Genomic DNA, 26632 nt, shown 5'->3' with positions numbered 1-26632 from the left:
ACGCCATTTGCTAAACTCACCCGGTGCTCAATTTTACGTATCTAATACTCTTCTTTTTACTGGACGCTTGATTCCTGGCATTCACTTTACTTGATTGGCATCTACCTTTGCTTACTGTTCTTCCTTGGTACTCACTGATCTTGCATCACTCTGTTTACTGATTTACTCATTTAATTACGTTCTTTCCTACTTACCTGGGCTTCCTTAACTTATCTGACACTCACTTGCTTTACTTACCTGGTGTTCATTTGCTTTTCTTACCTGGTGTTCATTTGCTTTACTTACCTGACCCTCATTTGCTTTACTCACCTGGCACTCACTTACCTGGTGCTCATTTGCCTTACCTACCTGGCGCTTATTTGACTTACTTACCTGGCACTCATTTAATGGACTTACCTGGTGATTACGATTCAGGAGCACTAGTGGCACTTGCGCACGTGGTCATATAGATGAGCCCGTGTCCTCACTTTGCTCCAGTATTTCAATAACAGGAAAGAAAATAATGATAGAGAATATTGATACTGAGAGAAACTTAATTACATTCACATAAGTTCATAAATAAATAAGGTCCTTCATTTTAAAATCACCATACGCCAAGGGGATGTGCTTGTTTTACATGGAATATCCACAAATGTAAGATTCTAACAATTTGAGATATATTGCATTTTGATATGCTTGACTTTTTAAATATCTTAGGAATGCCAAGGCCTCTTCCATATTAGATGGGGAAAAGACCCTCATCGAGGTTACTTCTAATAAAAAGCTATTTTTCAGTTATCAACTGTGGAGACACATCGAACCAAAGTGAGTAAGTATAATAATAACATATCCTTGTAAAAATGCTTTCAGCTTATGTTTAGAATGTAAGATTTAAATGTTACTTTACCCTTGAAGACTTTCGGCCTAAGAGAGTCACTTAATGAGGATAGGAAATAGCAATGTAAAAAGGTTGGGAAGCAAGATGATTGATTGATTATTTAAAATTGTCTGCCGCATCAACAGCTAGGGTCATTAGCGGCGAACACCTTGTTAGATAGAAATATTAGAATATTTAAAACTTTAAAAATCTATCAATAAATATCTTACAAATAACAATAAATATATTAAAAATCAAAGCATAAATATTATGCTCTAAGTATATAAAGTTATTGCATAAATATTATGCATAATTAAATTTTATTGAAAATATTAGTCTCCCTAAGGAAACTAATAAGACCTTCTATGTCACAATCCTCCCCCAATACATTTTTCAGTGTATATGGGGGAGACAAGTACATACGTCTTTGGTCAGGGAATGTTGCACATCTTTTCACTACATGTGCAACCGTTAATGGCTCTTGGCATCCCTCACAAAGTGCTTGACTTTTAGCCATCATCGGTCCATGAGTCAGTCTCGTGTGCCCGATTCTTAGTCTTGTTAATACAACTTCTACTTTTCGGTTGGGATGGATGCTGGTCACCCAACTGCAAGATCATCTCTAATCTCTCTCAGTTTGTTTCTAGAGGTATGCCTCCATTGTTCCCTCCATCTATCACGAAGACAACTCTTTATACTGGGTTTCAGGTCGGTGTGTGGGAGAGGAAAACGAGCATTACAAGGCTGAGTTGCAGCTGGCCTTGGCTTCTGATCAGCTCGCAGCTCATTCCCACTGATACTCTAAACCAATTCAACGTGGCTAGGGCATCCCTACATAGAGTTATTCATTTTTTACGTTTGACATCAATGGCTAAGCCATCTTGAACGCTCCCTGCACTACTGGATGTGATGAGTTTAAAACTCTGATTGCTTGCAGCAGCTAGAGAGTCAGCAAATATATTACAAGCAGAATGGTTCGTAGGGAGTATTCTCTAGGTCATGCTAAGCTGTCTGCATATATTGAATGGCATGCTAACTCTGCGATGTGAGATCGAGGATTTCGAACGCATTCTATATATTATTGGCATCTGATCCTTGGTAGGCTGTAGAAGTGTGGCTGAAGATAGATCTCTGTCTGACTTCTGGCTTCAGATCTGCTGCGCCTTTCCAATTCCGACGCAAATCCAGCTCGACTTGATTAGTCCTAAGTTAGGAGAATTGGGGGATATTTCCCCCAACAGCGCCTAGAATCTTAGTGAGGACTTAAATCTAGATCTATCCCACAAGATTCCTCATCTGCTCCTGACTCATGAGGGATCGCTTATGCCCTCAGGGGGTTGAAAACGGGCAATCTGGATGGTAGGAGATCTCGAATGCCTTTGTAGTCCCGTGTAGTAAAAATCAGGTTCATGTAGTCCGCGGTGTAATGGAAGCTAGTAGGTGTGTTCTTCTTTATTCTCTGCATATCAGGACTCCACAGGTGAAGTACCTGATAAGCTTTTCCCAGTACAGATTCTGAGTAGCTTCATTATGAACTAAGTCGACACATACTGTAGATCGTGTGTATGTTGCAGGATGAATAAGCTTTCACATCCATAATCAAGTTTCTTACTTACTAATAAAGCGCTCGTAAAGCGCTTAGAAGCGTTGTGCGGTCGAGGCGACCGCCAAAAGGTTAATATGTGAATGAAGCTTGACGTCGGCAAAATCTAAGCCTTTTGTAGCCTTGCACTTCTTGTAACTGTTTGATGTTGTAGGTCTAACCCTGTAAGTTCTTGGCTTAAAAAAAAATATTTAGACTCAAGTACTTCACCTCTTGAAGCAATATTGGCAGTGGTTATGTGGCTAAATAGAGGGAAGGTGGAACTCATTTGATTGAAATGTTAGCGCATGGTCTTGTTTGGAGAAAATTTGAACCGTGCATGATGTGTTTCCCACTGTACAACGTCTGCATTTATTGGCGAGTCTGCTATGTGTCCTTGCACATCCTGTAAGTTTCCTCCTGAGGCAGATATAGATGTAATAGTCATCACATACAGTATTTAGCATGAGGACCGCATCCTTGGACGCCCGTATTATGTATGTCATTTATAGGGGCATGGAACAAACAGATTCACACTTAGAGACATCTCCAGCTTTGGGACCGGATTTGGGGGGCCTTCCATCTGGATGCTTGGCCAGGTTAGTAGAAACTGTTCTACGCCGATCCTCCACTAAACTTCCTGGTACAAGGAAAATCTTATGTGATTGAACGTAGGTATGATAGACTCCTCTTAGTAACAAATGTCATACAGGCTATCATGAGTATGCCATGCTTCGGCTAATAGTAAAAAAATTGTAGGCGCTTTTCAAGGTCAAAGAAGACTGCTATCTAGTGACGTCGCGGCGCGCAGGAATTCTGTATAGCAGTTTCCATCGCTGCACAGTGCTCTGTGTCGATGCTCAAATTTTCTAGGGGGTTGCTAGCCAATGTCTACCTGAAGTTTATCCATTTTCTGCATGCAGCTTGCAGATGCGAGCTGGTGAGGGGAAATTGGTCTGTAATTTTCCTGTGTGTGGAAGCATCTTGCGCAGGTTTAGGTAACGTAGGAATGATAATATCGTCTATGTCTTCTCTCGCTGTGGATGGCATACTTGTGGGCGCTCGTTCCGCCTATAGATCGATCTATTGAATGAGGTCTAGACAGGAACTTACTGGGAGCTATATAGTAATTGAGATATCATTTGGTATCAGAATGATCTATCACATCGCTGGGGCAGTCTACGGCAGACCTGGCAAAGGCAGAGTCGGCATCTCCTTGCATACAAAAATGGCAGTTATATGCAGTTCTGCTGCTAATCGCGACTTGAAAGCGACAGCTATGGGGTGTTGTTCTGTTTCAGGATGGCCCAAAGAGTGTAGGTAATCGAGCGAGGATGTACAGTGATGGCTCGCCGAGGGAGATCACTGCCTATGGATTTAGCTTAGGCTCATTTGGCAACATCTTTTTGTCTGTGATGATTACACGCATCCATTATCTTCTAGAGTAGGTTTGACATGGAAGTCTCTTACGGCATGCGTCTTATCGGCAGGGCCTTGTGCCCATACGCCATGCTAAGGGGGTCCGCTGGATTAATTATGGTGAGACATACTGTCTGCCACGACGTCGCGTCTAGCCTCGCAGGGTAGCTGACCGCCTGGCTCGGGTCTTTTTGTAATTGATCTATAGAGTTACAGTATGCTGGGGGCGTAGGGTGCAACTGCTCTTATATGCAGCTTTTCTGCTCTGACAGCTTGTTTGTGTTGGCATTCTCAGTAACTATGTAGCCTGACCAATGAACTGTAGAATCGATGGTAATGCCCGGGCGTACTTTTGGGAATGGATGCTTCTGGCCTGCAGAGGTGAATTGCATGATGTGAAGTGATTAACAACTATCTCTGAAGGCTCACTGTCAAGATCCTTCAGCCTAGATCGTCTTGCAAGCTCGGCAGTTGGATCTAAAAAGATTCGCAGATCCGCATGTTCAAGTCGCCTATCCTCTGCACTCCTTGACTGGAATACCATTCATCGCACCGTGCGCTCTTCAAATTATTGAAAAGTTGTCGCTATCGCATGTAAGGTCAGTCATGACCGTGCCGAAGATAATTCAAGCTGTGAATCAGGTGACCTATTGATAGTCTGTATTGGAGGATATCCGTTTGTAATTTGGAAATGGTGGGAGTTCATTGTTCAGTAAAACTGGCATCTACGCTTTAGGAGAAGTCAGGACTACTCAAGGTCCTTCCTCGAAGCGGTTGGGCAAGGACCAAAGTGTCTCCCTCAGAGGTGATGCCGACGACAATGAAATCTCCGCAAGAGTAGTAAATGGATGTGGGCGAACTGCCGCAAGTAGATCTTCCAAATCATTAATGTTGCAGATTATGTGGAAAGAAGGTTAGTATGGATGCAAGCAGTGTAGGGTCGTGTCTAGCCTATTCTCGACAGCCTTTCACACTGCAGTTTGTACCTGGGCAGGTGTGCTAGGTCCTGAAAGGGATATCTTGACATACCTTACTGCTGAACTACTCCTTCATGGATGCCGCATTAGTCTAAGGTCTCTTTAATACTGGTTTGAACTTGGGGTATCCTCATTTCAGGTGGAAATGGAAGAAATGCAATTTGAAAAAAAAAAAAGCTGGTCATGAATCTCTTGTAGACATACCAGACTGGATTATATGAAGCTCTCAGGTAGTTGCACGTTGCTTCCATTTTGGCTATGAATTCCCCTGACCAGTTCCCTTGGATTTAGGGTATCTCAGTTGCTTTATATCTGATCTTCTTCATAATGTGTTTGCAGCGACCTGTGGTCTAAGTTTGGCACCCACAGCCTTTAGCGCTGTTGCCTTTTCCGGCATGATCCTGGGAGTGACCTTTTTATGTTTGTTTACATTGGCTGTGAAACTAGTTTCCACAGGTTTCCGCTTGTGCGGCAAGCAAGAGTTGCAAGATTTCTTTGGGGCCATGGGCGTAAAGAACAGGACCTGAGCTTTGCTTCAGGGGCATTCTTTCTATGGCAGGCATAGGCCCCTGGGATGTTGTGGCAGCTGGCGTGGATCAAGTCAGGCAGTGGGTGCTTTTGGCGAGCAGGTTCAGGATTCCTTTGGCCTAGGCAAGGACATCGCCTGAGCCTTTACTTCAGGGGCTCTGGCTAGCAGGCAGTTTAGGCGCAGCATGTGGATTTTGTGGCAGCTGGAGCTGTACTCATTGAGTGCCGTGTTCTTGGAGCTTAAATGATCTGCTCTCAAGACCATTATCTTTGGGAGGATGGATCTCCTCAATAGATCTGGCCCTCACATCCTACTTTCCGTTCTGGTGGAACAAGTGCTCCACCAAGTAGGGCAGTGTCTAGCATTGTGGGACTGAGTGGTTAAAAGGAATGTGGCAGACGATGTATGTGTATGAGCAGGGCACCTGGAGCAAGAAAAAGCAAGAAAAAGAGGGGCAAAGGGTTGGTGGGTAAGAAGATGAGGCTTAGAAACGAGCAAGCGAAAGGAGCGCTACCTGCAGTGCAAAGACAGCACACGGGCTACGTCACTTTGCCGTCTGAGAGTAAACTAACTTCTCTTGCTCCTTATTAGCCATACTTCCTTTTCAATTTGTATCTCTTTTACATCTTCTTTGAAGAAGCTTGTCATATACCTTCTTTTGATGGTACCATGCTATTGGAGCCTGGATAGTTGTCTATCATTTCCCTTGATGACCGTGTTGTACTACCCTTTAGCACATACACCTGCTTGGTTGCCTGTCATTTTCTTTGTGAAACATGCAGAGACGTTGGCTCAGATGCCCTAATCCTGGCAGATGGAAGCACTCGGCATAGGGTTTTGGGCTACCTATGAATTTACGCTTGAGGTGGTATGGCCATGGGTGCTAACTTTACTGATTCTGGGAGGACTAGATACGTGTTAAAAGTTAGGAATAGAAGATAGAGGACTGTGCTCGACTATCCTAGAACCATCACTTTCTTCTTAATAACGTTTTAGGCTGGCCCACGCACCTTAAATATTACTTCTCTATAGTTGCCTCTATACAGTTTCTCCTCAGAATACCTCATGCAGGGTCTCGAGGAAAGGACTAATTCCTCTTAGCACTGATTGGTGGTTTTTGAGGTGAGAACATGTCGCATAATCTGCAGCGCAGTACGGTCCCTCTGAGTCTGGTGACGAAACCGTGCACTATTTCAGGCTACCATCTAGCTCGTGGGGTGATGTGATGATGCACGTTGTACATGACTTCATAGATAATTTTTCTTATGTACTTCAAATAATATGAATATTCCATGATTTGATACCCATGAAGTGGTCTTCGCTTAGCTAGATAACTTTCCTATGAGAATGCTTTCCATATTTAAGCGACAGGTAGAGGTATATTTCTTAGGGAATGGACGGACTTTTCCGCTTCTTACCTGGTTTGGAGGTCTCTCCATTTCTTTGCCTTTTTTTTAATTGAAAATGTATTATTTCTGCTTTGGAGATCTCCCACGCTGGGGAGATAGTATTCCCATAATTGAATTACGGTTATGTGATGTTCCTTAGAGGGAATGGTCGTGGATTGTACGTAGTTCGTGCATGGAGAGAGCTAGATCTTTGTAGTTTGTAGGCACTCATACAATTGGAATTACTTTCATTTCCTCGGCTCGCTCCTAGGTCCGCCCTACCCTACCTAAGAGTCAATCGGGTAGGGGAGTAGGCTATAGATTGGGGGGCTCAAAATTCTGCCCACAGGCCTACAGGGGTAATGATAGACATATACGGTAGCAAGGCCACTATACTAGTACTGGTGGGCATGTCGCTTTGGGGGGGAGAAGAGGGGAGTGGGAAACTATTCGGCTACCGGACTGAATATTGTCTGTGCTGACCCTAGGCGGCTTATATTTGACGTCAGCCGGATTGACTTGACGCCGGGCTTGATCAGAGCACCTGTCATAACCAGAATAAAGGACCAAAGAGGTTGTGTTGCTAAGGATGCAGTGGTGCAGCGTGCAGTGCATCACATCAACTCGCAGGACTCGCTGTCTCTTGGTAATATGGGATGCCACACATGGCAACACCCAGTCGTGGGATTAGTAATTGATTATTTTATAATAGTCTGCGCGTGTCAACCAGCTTAAGGTCATTATGGCGGCCGAGATACCTTGTTAAACTTAGAATATTTAAATGTTTAAAACTTAAAAACAATCTTAAGACAAAATAAGATAGTCTTAGCAAATACAATAATAAAGTAAAAATCAAAGGGCATAAATATTATGTTCTTAAGTGCATAAATATTATTGGCATAAGACATTATGGCAATAATCTTAAATTTTAACTGAAAATATTAGTCTCCCCTAAGTAATTAATAAAGAATCCACTTGCATATGTCATCAATCTTCCCCCAAATACTATTTTTCAGGATTTTTTGCAGCTGATTGGGGGTGACAGTCACAATACGTCCTTTGGTCTGAGAATGTGCAGCATCTTTCACTAGCTATGTGTGAGTGAGGGAAAACCGAATTGGCGTTAATGGCTCTTGGCATCTCTTACATCGAAATTGTCTTCATTTTTAGTCCTACCCCATCGATTTGGCCTATGAGTCATCTTGTGTGCCCTGATTCTTGATTCTTCGTATACACTTCCACTTTTCGGGGGGATGGGTGTTTAAAAAATACTAATCAGCCCAACTGCGCAATGGTCATCTCTAATGTCCTCGGAGTTTGTTTTCTGGAGGTGATGCCCCATTGTTCCTCGTCGCATTTATCATGAGACGAACTTCTGATAGCCTGGTTTGCGGTCGGTGTGTGAGGTAGGAGGGAAATGACGAGCATCGCAAGGCTGAACTGAGGGTCGGAGCTGCGCTTGGCCTTCTGATCAGCTCGCTCATTCGCCAGTGATACTATACATAGCGGCTGGCACATCACTGATAATTAGTTATCTTTTACGTGTTACATGCTGGTAGTGCTTAAGACCAATATCTTGAATCGCTCTCTCACTACTAAGGGCGCTTTGATTGCTTGTAGGGCTAGCTACGAGAGTTCACAATATATCAACAATAACAGTCATGGTTCGTAAGTATCTGCTAGTCATCTTAAGCTGGCTTCAAGGATGGCGATGTCACGTCTTGCAGTGAAGGATGCGAGGTCTGTCTAGAGAAAGGCTGCCAGTATGCAGTCTTCGCTTCTGCTCTAGCTAGCTGCAAACCCACGCCATTTTCAGATTTCGAATCGCATCTGTATAAATTTGGCTGATCTGATCAGCCACAGTATTTAGCAGAATGTGGCTGAGAATTTCTCAAATCACGACTTCTGCTTCGATCTCTCCCCTTTCCTAATTCTGCGACTTAAATCGGCAGCTCGACTTGATTAGTGCCACGGGCGGAATGGGGGGGGGGGAGAATTCCACCAGGGCCAGCAAGAATCGGGCTTAGAGTAGTATTTAAATAAGATCTTCCTCAAGATTCTCATTGCTCGCTACCATAGGTCGGCTATCGCTCAAGGGGGGTTGAATAAAAAAACGATGGAATCTGAATTATCCTTGAACGTCTTTGTAGTCTGTCTTTCGTGTAGTTAAATCAGGTTCAAAGTATTCTGCAGGTGTCACATGAAAGAGGTGGTTCTTCGACTCTCAGCATACAGGGAGCTACCGCAGGCCAGGATGTTAAGACCTGAAGCCGCCAAGTATGCAAGTATTCTGAGATTAGCTTCATTTATGGACGCTGGAGTCTGAACATCCGTAGTAATGACAGTGGGTGATTTGCAGTATGTAATAAGCTTCAAGGTTTCATTCAGCATCGCATATATGTCAAGCTTACTAACTACGATGAAGGCGTCTCGGTTAAAATGCCGTAGAAGCGTTGTGGGCGGTCTGCACCCGCAAGATGATGTGACGGAACCGGCAAAATACTAAGTGCTTTTGTAGCCTTTTACTTCACATGGGGGGGGGTGGAGGTATAGGCAGCCTCATGTAAGTCTTGAGTGCAAAAATTATGATCTCCGAGTACTCACTCTCTTGGACAGAATTGCAGTGGGTATTGCTCCTAAATGATGGGATAGGATGGAATCTAGTTCCGTCGTTTGTGAATGTATACGGGCCTTGGGCCATGGTCTTACTTTGGGATAAATTTGAACCATGATTGTTGTCCATTGTAGTCATAGCCTGATTTATATTTATTGCAGGGCTGGCTATGTTCCTTGGTCTACATCCTGTAAGCTTCCGCCTGAGCTATTAAGTTAATGGCAGTGTAAAGTCAGGCCACCTATGACGATTTACTTGAGACTTTCAGAAGCTTTGGGAACACTTTGGGGCCTTTATCAATGTCATTTATAAGGCAATGTGCAAGACAGGTCACTTTGACTTAGAGACACTCTGCGTCGCTTTCATGTGTGACGCCCTTGTGGGACCGCTCCGCTGCCAGCTGATCTTCAAGTATTAGAGAACTTTCTTTCTTGGCCACGCTTGCGAACTCTCGAAATTTCCTTTGCTTAAGGAACTTGTAGGTATAGGTAGGTAATGCTCCTCTTAATATCCAGTCTGTCATACTAACTATTGCATTGAGTTATGGGGCCATGGCTTCCAAGTATGTATCATATAGCCTTTCTAAGGTCAAAAAAGACTGCTAATCATGTACGTCACTGTGCGAAGGAATTCTGTATAGGGGCATTTCCTCCCTTACAAGTGCTATCTGTGGTGCGATATCTCAATCTTTCTAAACCGCCTATTGCTATTGATCAAGGCACGTTTTCCTTATACTTCTTACGTGCAAAAGCCAAAAAAAGGCTCCATGTCAACCTGAAAGTTTATGCGCATTTTCGCGCATCAGCTTGCAAGATGCAGCGGTGTTGGGATATTGGTCTGCTAATTTCCTGTGTGGAAGCACCTTGACAGTTTATGGGTACAGGAATGTATTATAGACTCTTTCCATGTGGATGGCACTTAGCCCTCCCCGACCTATATATCCTATTGATATAGGTCGCTACAGAGACTTCTGGGGATCATCTCTGGTTAAGTTCACAGTTCGGCTGGGGCAGTCTTACGGCTTTTTAGGTAGCTGCAAGGCATTGTATGTCTCATCTCCTTTGCTCGTAAAAATGGCAAGTTTATGGAAATTTCTGGGCTGCAGTCCTACTGATGAACGACACTGGGTGTCGTTCCTGTTCAGCCCGAAGAGTGGAGAATCGGGCAGTGTAAGATGCTCCAGAGGAGATCTCTGCCATGGATTTAGCTAGCTCATTAGCAACATCTTTTTTATCTGTGATGATTATGCCATCAATCTTCAAAGCAGGTGGTGACAGTGATGTGCTCTTTCCAGCGATCTTATGCACCTTGTCCCATACCCATGCTAAGGGGGTCCCAGAGTTAATCAAGGAGACATACTCCATGACGTCCGTCTGGCCTCCTTTAGCACTCGCCTGGCCTTGGCTCGGGTCTTTTTGTAATGGATCAAGATTACATCACTGGGGCGTCGTTTCAACTGCCTTAATGCAGCTTTTCTACCCACGTGGGAGAGTTCTCCCTGGTCCAAGATGGAATGAACCAGGGTGGGTGCACCATCCCCTCGCTTAGTCCTTGGTGCACCAGGAAGCCTTTTTGTCTCATCCCTCACTGGTGACCCCTCCAGTATGGGTAGCCCTCTGGTCCGGCTCACCAGATCATTGGGACCTCAAGACCCCCCACCGCGGCAAGGCGGCTTCCGTTAGGGGGGGGGGGGAAGCAAGGTGAGGACACAGGCTCATCTATATAAAAATGTGCGCAGGTGCCACAGTGCCCCTGAATCTTAATCACCAGGCAAGTCCATTAAATGAGTGCCAGGTAAGAAAGGCAAGTAAGCGCCAGGTGAGTAAAGCAAATGAGCATCGGGTTAAGTAAAACAATAAGCGCCAGGTAAGTAAAGCAAATGAGCGCCAGGTAAGTAAAATAAATGAGGGTCAGGTAAGTAAAGCAAATGTGCGCCAGGTAAGTAAAGCAAATGAGCGCCAGGTAAGTAAAGCAAATGAATGCCAGGTAAGTAAAGCAAATGAGCGCCAGATGAGTAAAGTATACAATGTGAGTATGCCAGGTAACGCAAGAAGAAGAAGAAAAGTGAACCCCAGGAAAGCAAGGTCAGTTGAGGGAAGCCCAAGTAAATAAGAAAGAACGTAAGTAAAATGAGTAAATCAGCAAACAGAGTGATGGGTAAGCAAGTTAAGTGAGTACCAAGGAGGAAGAGTGAGCAAAGGTAGATGCCAGTCAAGTAAAGTGAATACCAGGAAAGCAATGTCATGGGCTACTTAAAGTTGCACATCAATTATTATCGATCTTTATGTTCTAACTATATGTCATTAATTTCTTATTTCTAAGTTTACCTTGTAATCTTCACATTATAATGAAAATTAACAAAACAGAAAAAAAACGTGAAACATTATATACTTGTCATATATTTTTTTATTGAGTGTTTGTTGTGTGTATAACTTTTTATTATGATTCCTTCCTCTTTGACTTATTATATTAATAGATCTTATTCTTATGCCACATATTCGCATATCTGTATTTTATATAGATGAAGATGATTATTTCCTAATATGTTTGATAAACCTCATATTCTAATAAATTTTACTAATGTACTGTACAGCTGAAATAAAGTATCAAATATATGAAATTTAAATATCTCAAACGTGAAAATCTTTCAATTTTGGTTATATTTTGTATGGTTAATCCTCTTCATGAATAGTGAGTTGATGATGAAATCACATACACATATATCTTGCTTGATATGTATTCTAGTCTTGATGCTGGGACTGTGGAACATTGACAAAACGATGCACTACACACGGCGGTAGAGTCGTGCTTCAATTCTTGAGTTTGGTTCTGTATGTGTTTGTAAAACGTATTAGCACACCCTCAATGGGACTCGAACCCATGACCTCTGGATTAGAAGTCCAGCGCGCTTTCCACTGCGCCATGAGGGCTTATTATATTCTTTAAACTGAATAATTCTATATCTAAAGAAGAAGGTATTCTATTGTGAATTGCCATTATCTATACATTTGTATATATCATTATTAACCCAATCACCAAGGATGTATGTATTGTCTCCTGTAGTTTTTGTGAAGTGTGTTACATACAGATGGCTCCACATGTCCTCAGTCAAGAAGAAGTCTATCAGTAAGCCTTAGTGACCACTCCTGAATTCCCCATCCCTGCGGGAAAATATGTTTTTTCCTTCCACTACTACTGGTATCGATACTGTTATTATTCTTATTGATATTATGATGATTAAATTTCAAATGCCAAGTAGATAAAACTCATTAAAATATAGATAAGATATATATGAAATGTAGAATAGCATTTGAATCTGACAGTCACAAGAGAAATCGAATTATATTTTTTTTTTATCTTTTTTTCTCTCTTTCTCTCTCTCTCTCTTTCATATGACCTTTTTTTTGTCTGATCGCACCTTCAAGTTACAAAGTTGCAAAAGAATAGTTTCAAGAAAGTCCAAGAAAAAAATATTCTTGGACCAAAAATTGTAAAATGTGATACATCAGAGGTTGTCGAAATAATTTTTGACTTCTTTTGAATTTCTAATGTGGAACATCATGTAATTTTTATAACTTTGATATTAGATACATGTATAATTATTTTGCTTAATGCTTATTCTATTCTTATTATTAGAATAGGGGAATGTTAGATGGAGTGATTGGAGCAGGAGAGTTGCTAAATTGATTTACTGAAGGCAAGAGTGAGGTTTCAGTCCAGAGCCAACCACAACATATGGGCATCTTTATTGGGCCTTAATCAATTTTATGTAGCTGAATAACTGTATAAAAAAGTAGGCAATATCTTTATCTCAAGTAATTCGAGACGATTGTCAGAGCAACGGAAAGAATGGTAAAATAAAATAGTGATGTATAAGTCAGCATAAAATAGTGATGTATAAGTCAGCATATGGTAACTGCATTTATTACTCAACAGGGGAAATGATGTCTCTGTTTCTGGACTCTTAGTCCAGAAATGAACTATTAAATACTCTCTATTACTAATAAATCATATGAACCCTGTCCTTTAAATTTATAATAGATAGTGATTCAAAGTATCATAGTATTCACACGGATACAGGGAGTTATACTTCCTGTATCAGTGATGCAAATATCAGCACGTAACAATGACATGCAAATATCAGCATGTAACAGGGACATACAAATATCAGCATGTAACAGGGACATGCAAATATCAGCATGTAACAGGGACATGCAAATGTCGGCATGTAACAGTGACATTCTAATGACAAACAGGGTCAGAATAGAGAGGGAGCTCAGAAATAAAAATATTTTATGAATTAACAAGTTGCTTTCATGAACCTATAGTCTCGACTAGTTTGTTACCAAGCGAAGAAACATTGCACATTTCCTTCCAGGATACGGAACATTCTTCTTAGTGAAGATGGACAAAGGCTCCTGATAAGTCCTGAAGTACGTCTACTAAACCAAATGCCGGAAAACTTCATAGATATTGCATACTCTGATTGTCCTTTCTTGCTTTACTTCCAATTTCCCTCAACACATTTCCATAGTAGGTGATGACAGTAACTAGGGAAGACTAAAATGGAATAATTGCTGAATTCTGTTTTCCGTATGCAGATGCTCAGAATGCACACACACACACACACACACACACACACACACACACACACACACACACACACACACACACACACACACACACACACACACACACACAAATGTACAGTTAGTTTTACCGTGCATGTAAACTGAATGAATTATATTTGGAAGACTAATACATATAAAGCATACATATAGTTCCAGTGTTTATGTTTGTAGCGTGCGTTTTTTTTATTTGCATAAAAAAGAAAAAGAAAGAAAGAAAGAAAACCCCCCGGCAAAAAGCAGATATTGCAGCCATTACTAGATGATAGTCGAGACTTAGAAAAAAGAAAGAGAAAACATCAAATTGATTGTATAAAATCTAAAAATATATATTCATGTTTAGCTAACCTTTCAGGACTAGACAGTTCAGAGCATACATATAAAAAAATGAGCAATAAACCGATACAGATCGAAGTGAACCAAAATTAGCGGACGGTCGGTCCCCTTACGAATTACAGGACGTACTTGAAGAATAACTATCTAGCGCTACCAAATTTATCATTCCATAATTCTTGAGAAATGAAATGCATTTATACTTTAAGCAGAAACGTACTTTGTATATACCTAGGCATATATTGTATATTCACATTATGAAATGCGTGGATGTACCAAACTACTGGTTTCTACAACCAAATAAAATAATGATGATTAAAGATACTATACTGCCTTCTGATATCACAACATTATTAGCCAAATTGTACATGCAAAACAGGCCCTCATGGCGCAGTGGAAAGCGCGCTGGACTTCTAATCCAGAGGCCATGGGTTCGAGTCCCATTGAGGGTGTAAACATTTGTTTTACAAGTACATGCCGAATTTGACACCCACGCGGTGTATCATTCTGTCAACTTTCATGTTCCAGTATATCCATTTTACTCCACTGTTCCACTTTTTAGAAGATAGGAAATATCTAGAAACTAAGATACACCGTTGAGAATAAAGGACACATCTAGAAAAAAACTAAGATACAATTACATGTGTTTAAGAATTAATAAAGCCTCATAACATAAATGCATAGGGCAAACCTTACAATAATAACCATGTGAATCATGGTCATTATTTAAGCCCTGCAGACACGTAAATCTTCACGGAAGATGGTGATTTACACGAATCTAGTTTTGCAGCATTTTTCCACCTTTCGATGGTTTTACGAAAGGCCGATTCTGGCGCCCGACGTCTGATTGGCTGTCCAATCAGGCGTCTCGTTACCCTCTTTCTTGACGTCATACTTTGTGTCTGACGTGATGTGATCTGCCAATCCAGTAATATCTGCTAATCGAGTACCTTGCGATGGGGTGAAGATGTAGTGCTAACGGAGTTGGTAGGGTGTGACTTCCGATTCGGTAGATAACAGATATCATAAATGATGGGATAATTATATATATATATATATATATATATATATATATATATATATATATATATATATATATATAATTATTCTTACCTTGTTTATATCACATAGGATATATTTCAACACAACTGTTTATTACTGGCGCATTATATTAATTTCTGTTGACAAAATGCCGAATGGGATCATTATATCCTCTATACGCTTTCGTAGAAGAAAACAGTTCTGACATTACAGTTTCTGCGCCAGTTGCGTCTCACTAGTAGACAATCACAGCACATCTAATAAGCACGAGTTGGTTCTCGCAACAACCCTTTTGCCAATAGCAGTGCTAAAGTAACAAGAAAAAAGGAAAAAGAAATGAAGATTCACTTGTATGTATTGAAGCCCATGTATTTGAGGGATCTTTCATTTTTCACTGGTCTTCTGCATTTGTAATTTTCCTCCATTTGTAGTTTTATTATCTTAAATATGGCTGTACCTGTTAGTATATAATTTGGAAATATGTCTGTCCGATATGTGGCCCATTCTACTGGCCAAAACTTTTGTCAGGCTGTTCTGATATACCGTATGTATTGTTGAGTAAATAGTGCTCATTGTTATGGATACCACAGTATACTTAACACGTACAACCTTCGCTCGCTACAGTGCATAGAAAATCAGGAGGACTGAGACAAGCTGATCAATTTTATGAATTTAAATTACAGGGTTCATAAAATTTATTAGTAATAGAGAGTATTTAATAGTTCGTTTCTGGACTGATAGTCCAGAAACCAAGACATCGTTTCCCGTTTAGTAATAAAAACATTTAGCATATTCTGACCTATATATCATTATTTTATTTTACCATTCTTTCATCTGCTCTGACAGTCGCCTCGAATTACTTGAGATAAAGATATTGCCTTCTTTTGTTATACAATTATTCAGCTTTATAAAACTGATTAAGGCCCAATAAATATGCTCATCTGATGTGGTTGGCTCTGGACTGAAACCTCACTCTTACCTTCTCATAAAGTGAATCAATCTAGCAACTTTCCTGTTCCAATTTCTCCATTTAATATTCCACTATTTCATCAGTGAGAGCAGAATAAGCATTAAGCAAAATAATCAGGCATGTATCTAATATCAGTTATATAAATTACACTATGTTCCACATTAAAACTACTAAGGGGATCAGTTTTCCAAAAGAAATCAAAAATGATTTCGACAATTTCAGATGTATCTCATTTTAACATGTTTAGTACAAGAATTTTTTTGGGGGCTTTCTTGAAGGCATTCTTTGGCAATTTTGTACTTTGAATGGCGATCAAATTAGAAATTGTAAAAAAAAAGTAATAAAAATAAAAATGATAAAATCTCAAAAATATCATTCAGTTTCTGTTGAGACTGTTAGATTCAAAGCTAGTCTACTTTTTATATACAGTTTATCTATATTTTAATGAATTTTATCTACCTTACATTTTAGTTAGTTTTTAAAATATTAGTTTTACTTTACCTTACAATTTAATAATAATATCAATAAGAATAATAACAGTATCAACATCAATAGTATTGGAAAGAAAAATACATTTTCCCGCAATATCAAGGAATGAGGAAATCAGGAGTGGTCACTCGGGCTTACTGATAGACTTCTTGTTAACGGAGGACATATGGAGCCATCTGTATGTAACAAACTTCACAAAAACTACAAGGGACAATATATTAATCCTTGATAATTAGGTTAATAAAGATATACATATGTATAGATAATGGTGATTAACAATACAATACCGCCTTCTTTACATATAAAATGATTCAGTTTAAAGAATTTAACAAGCCCTCATGGCGCAGTGGAAAGCGCGCTGGACTTCTAATCCAGAGGTCATGGGTTCGAGTCCCATTGAGGGTGTGCTAATACGTTTTACATACACATACAAAACCTGACTCAAGAATTGAAGCATGACTCTACCGCCGTGTGTAGAGCATCGTTTTGTCAATATTCCACAGTTCCAGCATCAAGATAAAATACATATCAAGCAAGGTATATATGTATGTGATTTCATCATCAAATCACTATTCATGAAGGGGATTAATCGTACAAAATATAACCAAATTTCCAAGATTTTCACAATTTGAAAAATATAAAATTTCCTATATTTGATACTGTTTTTTTTTTTTTTTCACCTGGCAGGTTATAGTTTCAGCTGTACAATACATTATATTTTTTTTAGAATATGAGGTTTATCAAACATATTAGGAAGAAATCATCTTTATCTATATAAAACACAGATATACGAATATGTGGCATACGAATATCCATTTTCTTATGAATATAATAAGTTAAAGAGGAAGGAATTATAATGAAAATTGTACCAAACACTCATAAAAGAATTGATGATAATAAATATATGACAAGTATATACTGTTTTACGTTTTTTTTCTGTTATTTTGTTAATTCTCATTATAATGTGAAGATTGCAAGGCAAAATTATAAGAAACAAGAAATTAACAAGACAAATACAACATAAAGCTCAATAATAACTGATGTGCAACTTCAAGCATGCCATGGCAACCCATATACAGTGTTCTATAAGCTTTCAGTTTTATCCTATCATTATATTAGGATCCATTGTATGTTAAGAGTTTTATGCAAAATTAAACAAAGCAATTTTATATTTCCATGACTAAATACGCGAAATTAATAAATAGAATTAATTTCTATTACTATTACAATTTCGTTCAAAATGTTTAAAAAATAATGAATCATAACATAAATATATACATATTTATGTAAACTCGATTACTGTAATCATTATTTAAAATAATTTTTAAATACTCGAAAATAACGAATTTTCAGGGGTGACTTCTAGATGAGAGACAGAAAAAAAAATCGAAGGGGTGATTTTACAATCTTGGAAAGATGACTCTTGAAAGTTCAGATTCACAAAACAAAATCAAAATGTAAATTGTTTCAGAAGCAGAGTTAAAATTTTTTAAAAGAAAGAAAAAATCTGTGTATTACATTGTCGATTACCTTAACATGTGTATCTGTTTATGCATAATTTGGTTAACTAAAAAGTAACACACAAATTTCAAAATACTTATTGCAACCTACACTATAAGTAATGTTCAAGGTATAATTGTGATTAGGGCATAGACAACGTATAAACATCAAGATGGGGATAACCAAACATAGAGAAAATTCCATAGGAGCCAAACTTATGCAGGAACTGTATAACTCATCTCATCAAAATGCCTTACTGGTGGCCATAAATTCCGAAGACGGTCCCCTGAATATAATCCCTGTTCTTGACAAGAAAAAAAAATCCTATTCATTTAGGCCAAGTCTCTCAAAATTGCATCACCGATCCCTTTTTCCAATACAAATTTCGTTAATTGCTCATATTATATATGTGTATATATATATATATATATATATATATATATATATATATATATATATATATATATATATATATATATATATAAATGTGTGTGTGTGTGTGTGTGTATTTGTGTGTGTGTGTGCGTGCGTGTGTGTGTATTTGTATATATGTGTGTGTGTGTGTGTGTGTGTGTGTGTGTGTGTGTGTGTGTGTAGATATAGATATAGATATATGTGTGTGTGTGGATGTGTGTATATAATATATATTATATATATATATATATATATATATATATATATATATTATATATATATATATATTATATATATATATATATTTATTGTATATATATTATATATATATTATATTTATTGTATACATATTATATATATATATATATATATATATATACATATATTATATATATATATATATATATATATATATATATATATATATATATATATATACAGAGAGAGAGAGAGAGAGAGAGAGAGAGAGAATGAGAATTACAATCCTACCTTAAGCACAGGAAGATTTGTGTTGCATACACAGTCATGAAATTTAATGCATCTGTGTTTAGTAAACAGATGTAGTCAGGAAAAAAGAAAAAGTAGAAAAAAGTACTTTTATCTGAAAAAAAAACACACAATAAAGAGTACAAGGAAATGTTATTCAAGGCATAGAATACAGAGTGCCTTTTGTACCAGAAAATTAAAAGCAGCATGAATATCCCCCTGTGCTCTTTTGCACTAATTATTAAATGAATATGCCCCTGTGCCCTTTTGTACTAATTGCTACTCTATTGGCAATAATTTTGTAACGGGAGAAAAGGTTAATGATAAATTGCATAGGTGCTTTAGTGACTCAGTGACTGAATACGGATAATTCAATGGCTGGATGTGGATTGATTGATTATTTCAAATTATCTGCCGCGTCAACAGCTAAGGTCATTAGCGGGGAATACCTTGATAGATGGAAATATCAAAATATTTAATTAAAAAATCTATCAATAAATATCTTACAAATAACAATAAATATATTAAAAATCAAAACATAAATATTATGCACTAAATGTATAAAATTATTGTATAAACTTTATGCATAATTCAATTTTCCCAAGGGAAACTAATAAGACATTCTATGTCACAATCCTCCATTATTCAGTGTATATGGGGAAGACAAGTACATACGTCTTTGGTCTGAGAATGTTGCACATCTTTCCACTGTATGGGCGACCGTTAATGGCTTTTGGAATCCCTCACCAAGTACTTCACTTTTAGTCATCATCGGCCCATGATTTTGCCTTCTGTGCCCGATTCTTAGTCTTGTTAATACGACTTCTACTTTTCGGTTGGGATGGAGGCTGGTCACCCAACTGCCAAAGTCATCTCTAATCTCTCGCAGTTTGTTTCTTGATGCTAGGATTCATGTCGGTGTGTGGGAGAGGAACACGAGCATCACAGGGTTGAGCGGCAGCTGCCTTGGCCTTCCGATCAGCTCGCTCAATCGCCCTGATGTGCTGACACCCAACACAGTGTTATCTTTTTACGTGTTTTGAACCTACTTAACCGCTGGATTTGATGAGTTTAAACTCTTGATTGCTTGCAAAACACTACGAGAGATTCGAACTTAGTGTGTAGAACAACAACAATATTATCTTTTGATGTATGTTATTGTTCCCTTCAAATATTTCACCCCTTATAGTTAATACAAACAGTTAATACAAATGTGACACTCTCCTTTCGATCAAATAATACATGATACGGAGTGTAAAATTTATTTTCCTTGCGAAGATTAGGGGTTTTCCGTGGAATGTGAAGAAATACATTCCTGCCTTGCACGAGGAATAGGTATGTGGTCTTGGACTAAATTAGACGCAAAATAATCAAAGCAGGAATTTCAATTTCTAGGGAATAAAGAGGTCGAATAAAGTGATATAATAAATGTGAAATGGGAAGACACAATTAGGTTTAATTATTCCTCGTAACTAAGTAAACCTTGATAGTTTCCCTTTTTCAATTTTTAGCCGTAGTAGGCAGATAGGCTAGCCCTTTGGTGAGGGTCGGCAATTGCTTTGGTGTTTGTTTTCTGCTAGTAATTTATTTTGCGTGATATTAAAGGTAAGATTAGTTGATCGGAGAGATAGGAGAAGCTGGATTTTTTTTTTTTTGTCTTCCCTCACTCTCCTTTGTTTTAATTAATAATAACATTTGAATGATTTAGTCCTTTGATTGTGTTCTTAGTTATTCACATAAACAGACGATAACTGCAGAAGCATCTCCTTAACAATTATCATTTTGCTCTGTTTGTTGAGGAAAATTGCAAATGGATGCTAAAGTGGGAGCAGTTGAAACACTAACCCAAAAAGTCTATTTTACAGTACCAAAATCATAATTTCACTAACTAATCTTGTGAATGATTTCAGCAGTAATTGGCTTTCTCATCTTGAGTACAATGGCAGAAGTCAAACGGAAATTAAAGAGATAACCAAAGTGCCAGGGCAGTATATTCAAAATATGTAGAGTATAGAAGATTTTTTTTTTCATAATATCCCGGTAGAACAATGTTATAATCATGTATTAAAGATAACTAAGAATGATTCTTCAAGAGTTAAGCCTGTAAAAAAATGCAATTGTCAATAAGATTTTTTTCAAAGTGTTCACCTAAGACAGATCAATTATTCTTTGAGCCTTTGGGAAGGTTAGGGTAAGGTAAGGACCAAACAATTTTGGTCCTTACCCTCAATTTTGGATATTTCTTGTAATGTTGGCTCTCTTTCATGAATAATGTATTCATATTAATTGGTGTACTTGTTAATTTGGAAAGCAGATACATATAAATGTTTCTGGACTTGATTCTTAATATTGGTGGAATGGAGTAACAATTGAAGAAATTGCAACAGAAGAATTGAGAGAATGATGCATCAAGTGGTATGGTAGAGTGACATTTCATTTACGATGTATATGTGCATGAAAAACCTATGTACACCCTCAATGGGACTCGAACCCATGACCTCTGGATTAGAAGTCCAGCGCGCTTTCCACTGCGCCATGAGGGCCTATTTATCTATATGGATTTGATTGATAATTTTATTAGATTAATTATCTCAAACACTACAATTTATTGACAAAATATATAGGACAAACATTCAGTTAAAGCAATACATGAAATAAACGAAATGAAATCCTTTGACCTGTTGACTGAGCCTTGTAAATTTAATTTTGCATATTTTGCTTACAGGATACTCAGGATTGTCACGATTCATGAAATAAGAATTGTTATGTGTAGTACATTACAGGTACGGCTTTATTTTGCAGAAATACAAGAGTTAAATTCAACACATAAACGTAGCAATTCAAAGTACATTGCCCATGGGTTTCATATTCAGAGTGGCATAAAAGATCAGTTATTCTCTGGTGGAGCACTTTCCTATTCATTGTAAATCCCTGACAGCTTTTGTTTTTGGTAGTGACATATGATTTGCGGAGTAAAATAGGTTGTTAGCCGACGTGAAACCCCGTAATTTGCATTTTTGCCCTGTATACATCATTATCTGTAAATCGGATAGCCTAAATATATCAAGTAACTTTTAGATCTATTATCATGAAATAAACAAGATCTGGATTGAGAAGTTTTTCAAGACACAGAATGTGTACTAATTAGGCAAATTGCTTTCATATATATATTTCTAACTCAATCAATTTAATGCCTCGTGAAAAGATGTTGCATAGAAAATAGCAGCACGTGAGATGGTAGAGCGATGTTTCATTTACGATGTGTATGAAAAACATTTGTACACCCTCAACGGGACTCGAACCCATGACCTCTGGATTAGAAGTCCAGCGCGCTTTCCACTGCGCCATGAGGGCCTATTTGTTTACATGGATTTGGTTGATGATTGTTTAATGTTATTATCCCAACCACCACTATTTATATATTTACTGAAAGTCAGTGCTTTGACAAAAAAAAAAAAAAGAAAAAAAGAAAAAAAAATCACTCCATAAGACAAGTATTCAGTTATAGTAATCTATGAAATATCGAAACGAAATCCTGTGCCATGTTTATTGAACTTAGTAAAATTAATCTTGCATATTTTGCATACCGTATACACAGGATTGTCACAATTTATGCAATATTTTTTTATTTGGAGTATATTACAGTTTTGTACTTTTACAAAAATACGTAAGTTAAATTCACAAATTAAACGTAGCAATTCAAAGTACATTGCCCATGTGTTTCACATTCATAGTGGCATATAAGATCAGACATTCTCTAATTCTTGGGAACTAATGGGGTGCTTGCCATTGTAAATACCCGACAGCTGTTGTGTTGGTAGTGACAAACCATTTGCTGAATAAAATAGGCTGCTAGCCGACGTGAACGAGATTTTTGCATTTTTTGTTACTGTATACATCGTTATCTGTAAACAGAATAACGTAAATATATCAAATATTCTGAAGATCTATTATCCAAAAACATATAGGATCACCATTGAGTTGTTCAAGACATATAATGTTTACCAATAAAGCAAGTTGTTTCCATTTTAAATATATTTTAGATTAAATCAACTTAAAGCTTATTATTTCAAATTATCTGCCGCGGCAACAGCTAAAATCATTAGCGGCGAATGCCTTGTTAGATAGAAATATTAAAATATCAAAAACTTTAAAAATCTATCAATAAATATCTTACAAACAGCAATAAATATATTAAAAATTAAAGCATAAATATTATGCTCTAAGTGTATAAGATTATTGCATAAACATTATGCATAATTAAATTTTATTGAAAATATTATTCTCCCTAAGGAAACAAATAAGACCCTCTATGTCACAATCCCCCCCCCCCCCCCAATACATTTTTCAGTGTATATGGGGGAGACAAGTACATATGTCTTTGGTCTGAGAATGTTGCACATCTTTCCACTACATGTGCGACCGTTAATGGCTCTTGGCATCCCTCACAAAGTGCTTCACTTTTAGCCATCATCGGCCCATGAGTCAGTCTTGTGTGCCCGATTCTTAGTCTTGTTAATACAACTTCTACTTTTCGGTTGGGATGGATGCTGGTCACCCAACTGCCAAGGTCATCCCTAATCTCTCGCAGTTTGTTTCTAGAGGTATGCTTCTATTGTTCCTTCCATTTATTGCAAAGACAACTCCTGATGTTGGGTTTCAGGTCGGTGTGTGGGAGAGGAAAACGAACATCACAGGGCTGAGCGGCAGCTGCCTTGGCCTGCCGATCAGCTCGCTCATTCCCACTGATACCAACATGCAAGTACAGTGCAAGCCAATCTTGAACCTCCCTCACTACTGGATGTGATGAGTTTAAGCTCTTGGTTGCTTGCAAGGCACTACGAGAGTCACAATATATTACAATAGAATGGTTCATAAGATCTCTAGTCATCTTAACTGCTGCAAGGATGGCATGTAACTCTGCAGTGAAGATCGAGGCTGCTAGAGAAAGACTGCCAAATGCAGTCTTTCTTCTGCTTACTGCTACAAAGCCCACACCATTTTCAGATTTCGAACCATCTGTATATATTGCATCTGATCCATGGTACTTAGAAGTGTGATGAAGAAATCTCTGACTTCTGCTTCGGATCTCTCCCCTAAAATCTTAGTGATTGATTATTAAAGATTATCTGACGCGTTAACCACTAAGGTCCTTAGCGGCGAATACCATGTGGCATTAGAATATAATATTTAAGACGCTTAAAAATCCATCCGCAAATAATAATTTATAAAATAATAGATATTTAGAAGGTGGCAGTCTAATCCTAAGTCAGCAATACCGTTCCCGATGATCCTCTGCTTACAGCCACTTTATCTTCCATGCTTATTGAATAGTGCACTTGTCTGGTGGGACTATGAATTTAGTTTTGTGGAATCAGACAAAGGATGCGTTTATATCATAATGGTTCTTTTATTCTAGATAAAAATAAATTGAAACTGAGTGATGCGTCACAAGAAGATAAGAGTAAGGTTTTATTTACCTTGTTTAATTCTATATATGTAAGTTAAAACTGTCACCCTCAATGGGACTCGAACCCATGGCCTCTGGATTAGAAGTCCAGCGCGCTTTCCACTGCGCCATGAGGGCTCATGCAATACATATAATATAGATAATAAATGAATGACTAAAGAGTCACCATTATTTATACATTAATAAAACAAATAGTCTTCGAACGGATAATCATTTCAGTAACTGATGATATACAAATTAATTAATTACCTAAACGAAATACATCGACCAGTCTATTAAAAACAAGGGTTAAAGCAATTAAATGTTTCCAAACTTTGAACCTGAGCTTGCCACTCTTAATTTTTTAGCCCTTATTTGCATGTGGTTGCGTGTGCCTAAACAGTGTTTTTCTTGTATTCATTACAGTGTTTTTCTTGTGTTCATTACCTTGTTCTCCCAACCAAGTAGCTAAACTATAAATTTGTAGGCTCTCAACAATGGTCGTCGCAATGCACGAACATGACTTCCTGCTGGGCGAAAGGAGTCGCTGCCTTCAAGTTTCAAACGCATTGCTACCAAAACAAGAAAGTACATACAAGGATTTTCAATGTGCATTATCATCAAGTAGAAATAAATCAGAATGATATAACAAATCACAAATAAAGACTCGTTGGTTGAAAATAACTTTCACTTCGAATAAATGCACATCCACAGGAAGAAGCGGGAGATGTGAAACAAGTAAATCAAAGTATTCGTAAAGATTTCACTTATATGATTTCAATTGCAAATCAGAACATTGTCATTTACAATGCGTGTTCTTGTAATACCCAATACACATCAACTTCCGAGTTACCTGAAGCATTAGAGGAATCCAAAGCGTCAACGTTGACTTCACTGACCGTTTTAGCTTAAATGGAGACTGATTTTGAAGGTTAATTTGCCAAAAATGCGGCTTTCGCACACACAAGCCCATGCAAATCAGGGTTTAAAAAAATAAAGAGTGGGAAACACAGATTCACTGTCTGGAAAACATTCAATTGATTTTATCCTTGTTGTGTTTAATAAACTGGCCGTGTATGTCGTTTAGGTAAATTTAAATGGGATAAAAGTTGTACCTAATTCATAACCCTATATTTCAGTGGGATATGAAGAATCTTTCCACATGATCTCAGTTAAATCCCCTAAATGATTTGTATATCATCAGTTACTGAAATGATTATTCGTTATAATTTTATTTGCTTTATTAATAAATAAATAATCGTGACTCTCTGGTCATTCCTTTATTATCTGATTTACACACAGTGTATAAGCCCTCATGGCGCAGTGGAAAGCGCGCTGGACTTCTAATCCAGAGGTCATGGGTTCGAGTCCCATTGAGGGTGTACGTAACTGTTTTAACATACATACTCTTATCTGCTCATGACATCAATCACTCGGTTTCGATTTATTTTCATCTGTTGTGCCAACATCTAGAATAAAAGAATCATTAAGATATAAACGCATAAATTATCTGATTCCATAAGTACAAAACTAAATTCATAGTTCCCACAAAACTAATGCTTTGTTCATTAAGCATGGAAGATAAGCGGTATTGTTGACGTGGGATTAGGCTGCCATCTATAATTTTTTTATGACATTATTATTTTCTAATAGATTTATTAAACGTCTTAAATATTTTACCATTTTAATCCCACAAGTTATTCGCCGTTATTGACCTTAGCGGCAGGTAATTTTAAATAATCTATGAATAACTAAGCATCAAGTTCATTGAATCTAAAATATATATGAAAACAGCTTGCCTTATCGGTAAACATTATGTGCCTTGAACAACTCCCCAGTCGTGCTCTAGTATATTTTTTTTATAATAGATCTTCTGATTTTTTTTATATCTAAGTTTTTCTATTTACAGATAAAAAAATATATATACAAATTAAGCTCGTTCACAGCCTTACTCCTT

General features: G+C 38.0%; 7 non-coding genes across 7 annotated transcripts; 3 read left to right on the top strand and 4 right to left on the bottom strand.

The window, feature by feature from the left end:
• Nucleotides 1–12222: 12222 nt before the first annotated feature.
• On the bottom strand, nt 12223–12295 carry Trnar-ucu. The gene has a single exon. It is a non-coding gene; the product is annotated as a tRNA-Arg (tRNA).
• A 2410-nt stretch (nt 12296–14705) lies between these two features.
• On the top strand, nt 14706–14778 carry Trnar-ucu. The gene has a single exon. It is a non-coding gene; the product is annotated as a tRNA-Arg (tRNA).
• A 2380-nt stretch (nt 14779–17158) lies between these two features.
• On the top strand, nt 17159–17231 carry Trnar-ucu. The gene has a single exon. It is a non-coding gene; the product is annotated as a tRNA-Arg (tRNA).
• A 4465-nt stretch (nt 17232–21696) lies between these two features.
• Nucleotides 21697–21769, bottom strand: Trnar-ucu. The gene has a single exon. It is a non-coding gene; the product is annotated as a tRNA-Arg (tRNA).
• Nucleotides 21770–22507: 738 nt separating this feature from the next.
• Nucleotides 22508–22580, bottom strand: Trnar-ucu. Its single transcript has one exon. It is a non-coding gene; the product is annotated as a tRNA-Arg (tRNA).
• Nucleotides 22581–24740: 2160 nt separating this feature from the next.
• On the bottom strand, nt 24741–24813 carry Trnar-ucu. The gene has a single exon. It is a non-coding gene; the product is annotated as a tRNA-Arg (tRNA).
• A 1171-nt stretch (nt 24814–25984) lies between these two features.
• On the top strand, nt 25985–26057 carry Trnar-ucu. The gene has a single exon. It is a non-coding gene; the product is annotated as a tRNA-Arg (tRNA).
• Nucleotides 26058–26632: the final 575 nt, after the last annotated feature.

The sequence above is a fragment of the Penaeus monodon genome, chromosome 9 (assembly GCF_015228065.2).
Source record: "Penaeus monodon isolate SGIC_2016 chromosome 9, NSTDA_Pmon_1, whole genome shotgun sequence".
NCBI classification, from domain to species: domain Eukaryota; kingdom Metazoa; phylum Arthropoda; class Malacostraca; order Decapoda; family Penaeidae; genus Penaeus; species Penaeus monodon.
Note: the sequence above shows the minus strand (reverse complement) of the source record. Positions and strands in the feature narration are given on the sequence as shown.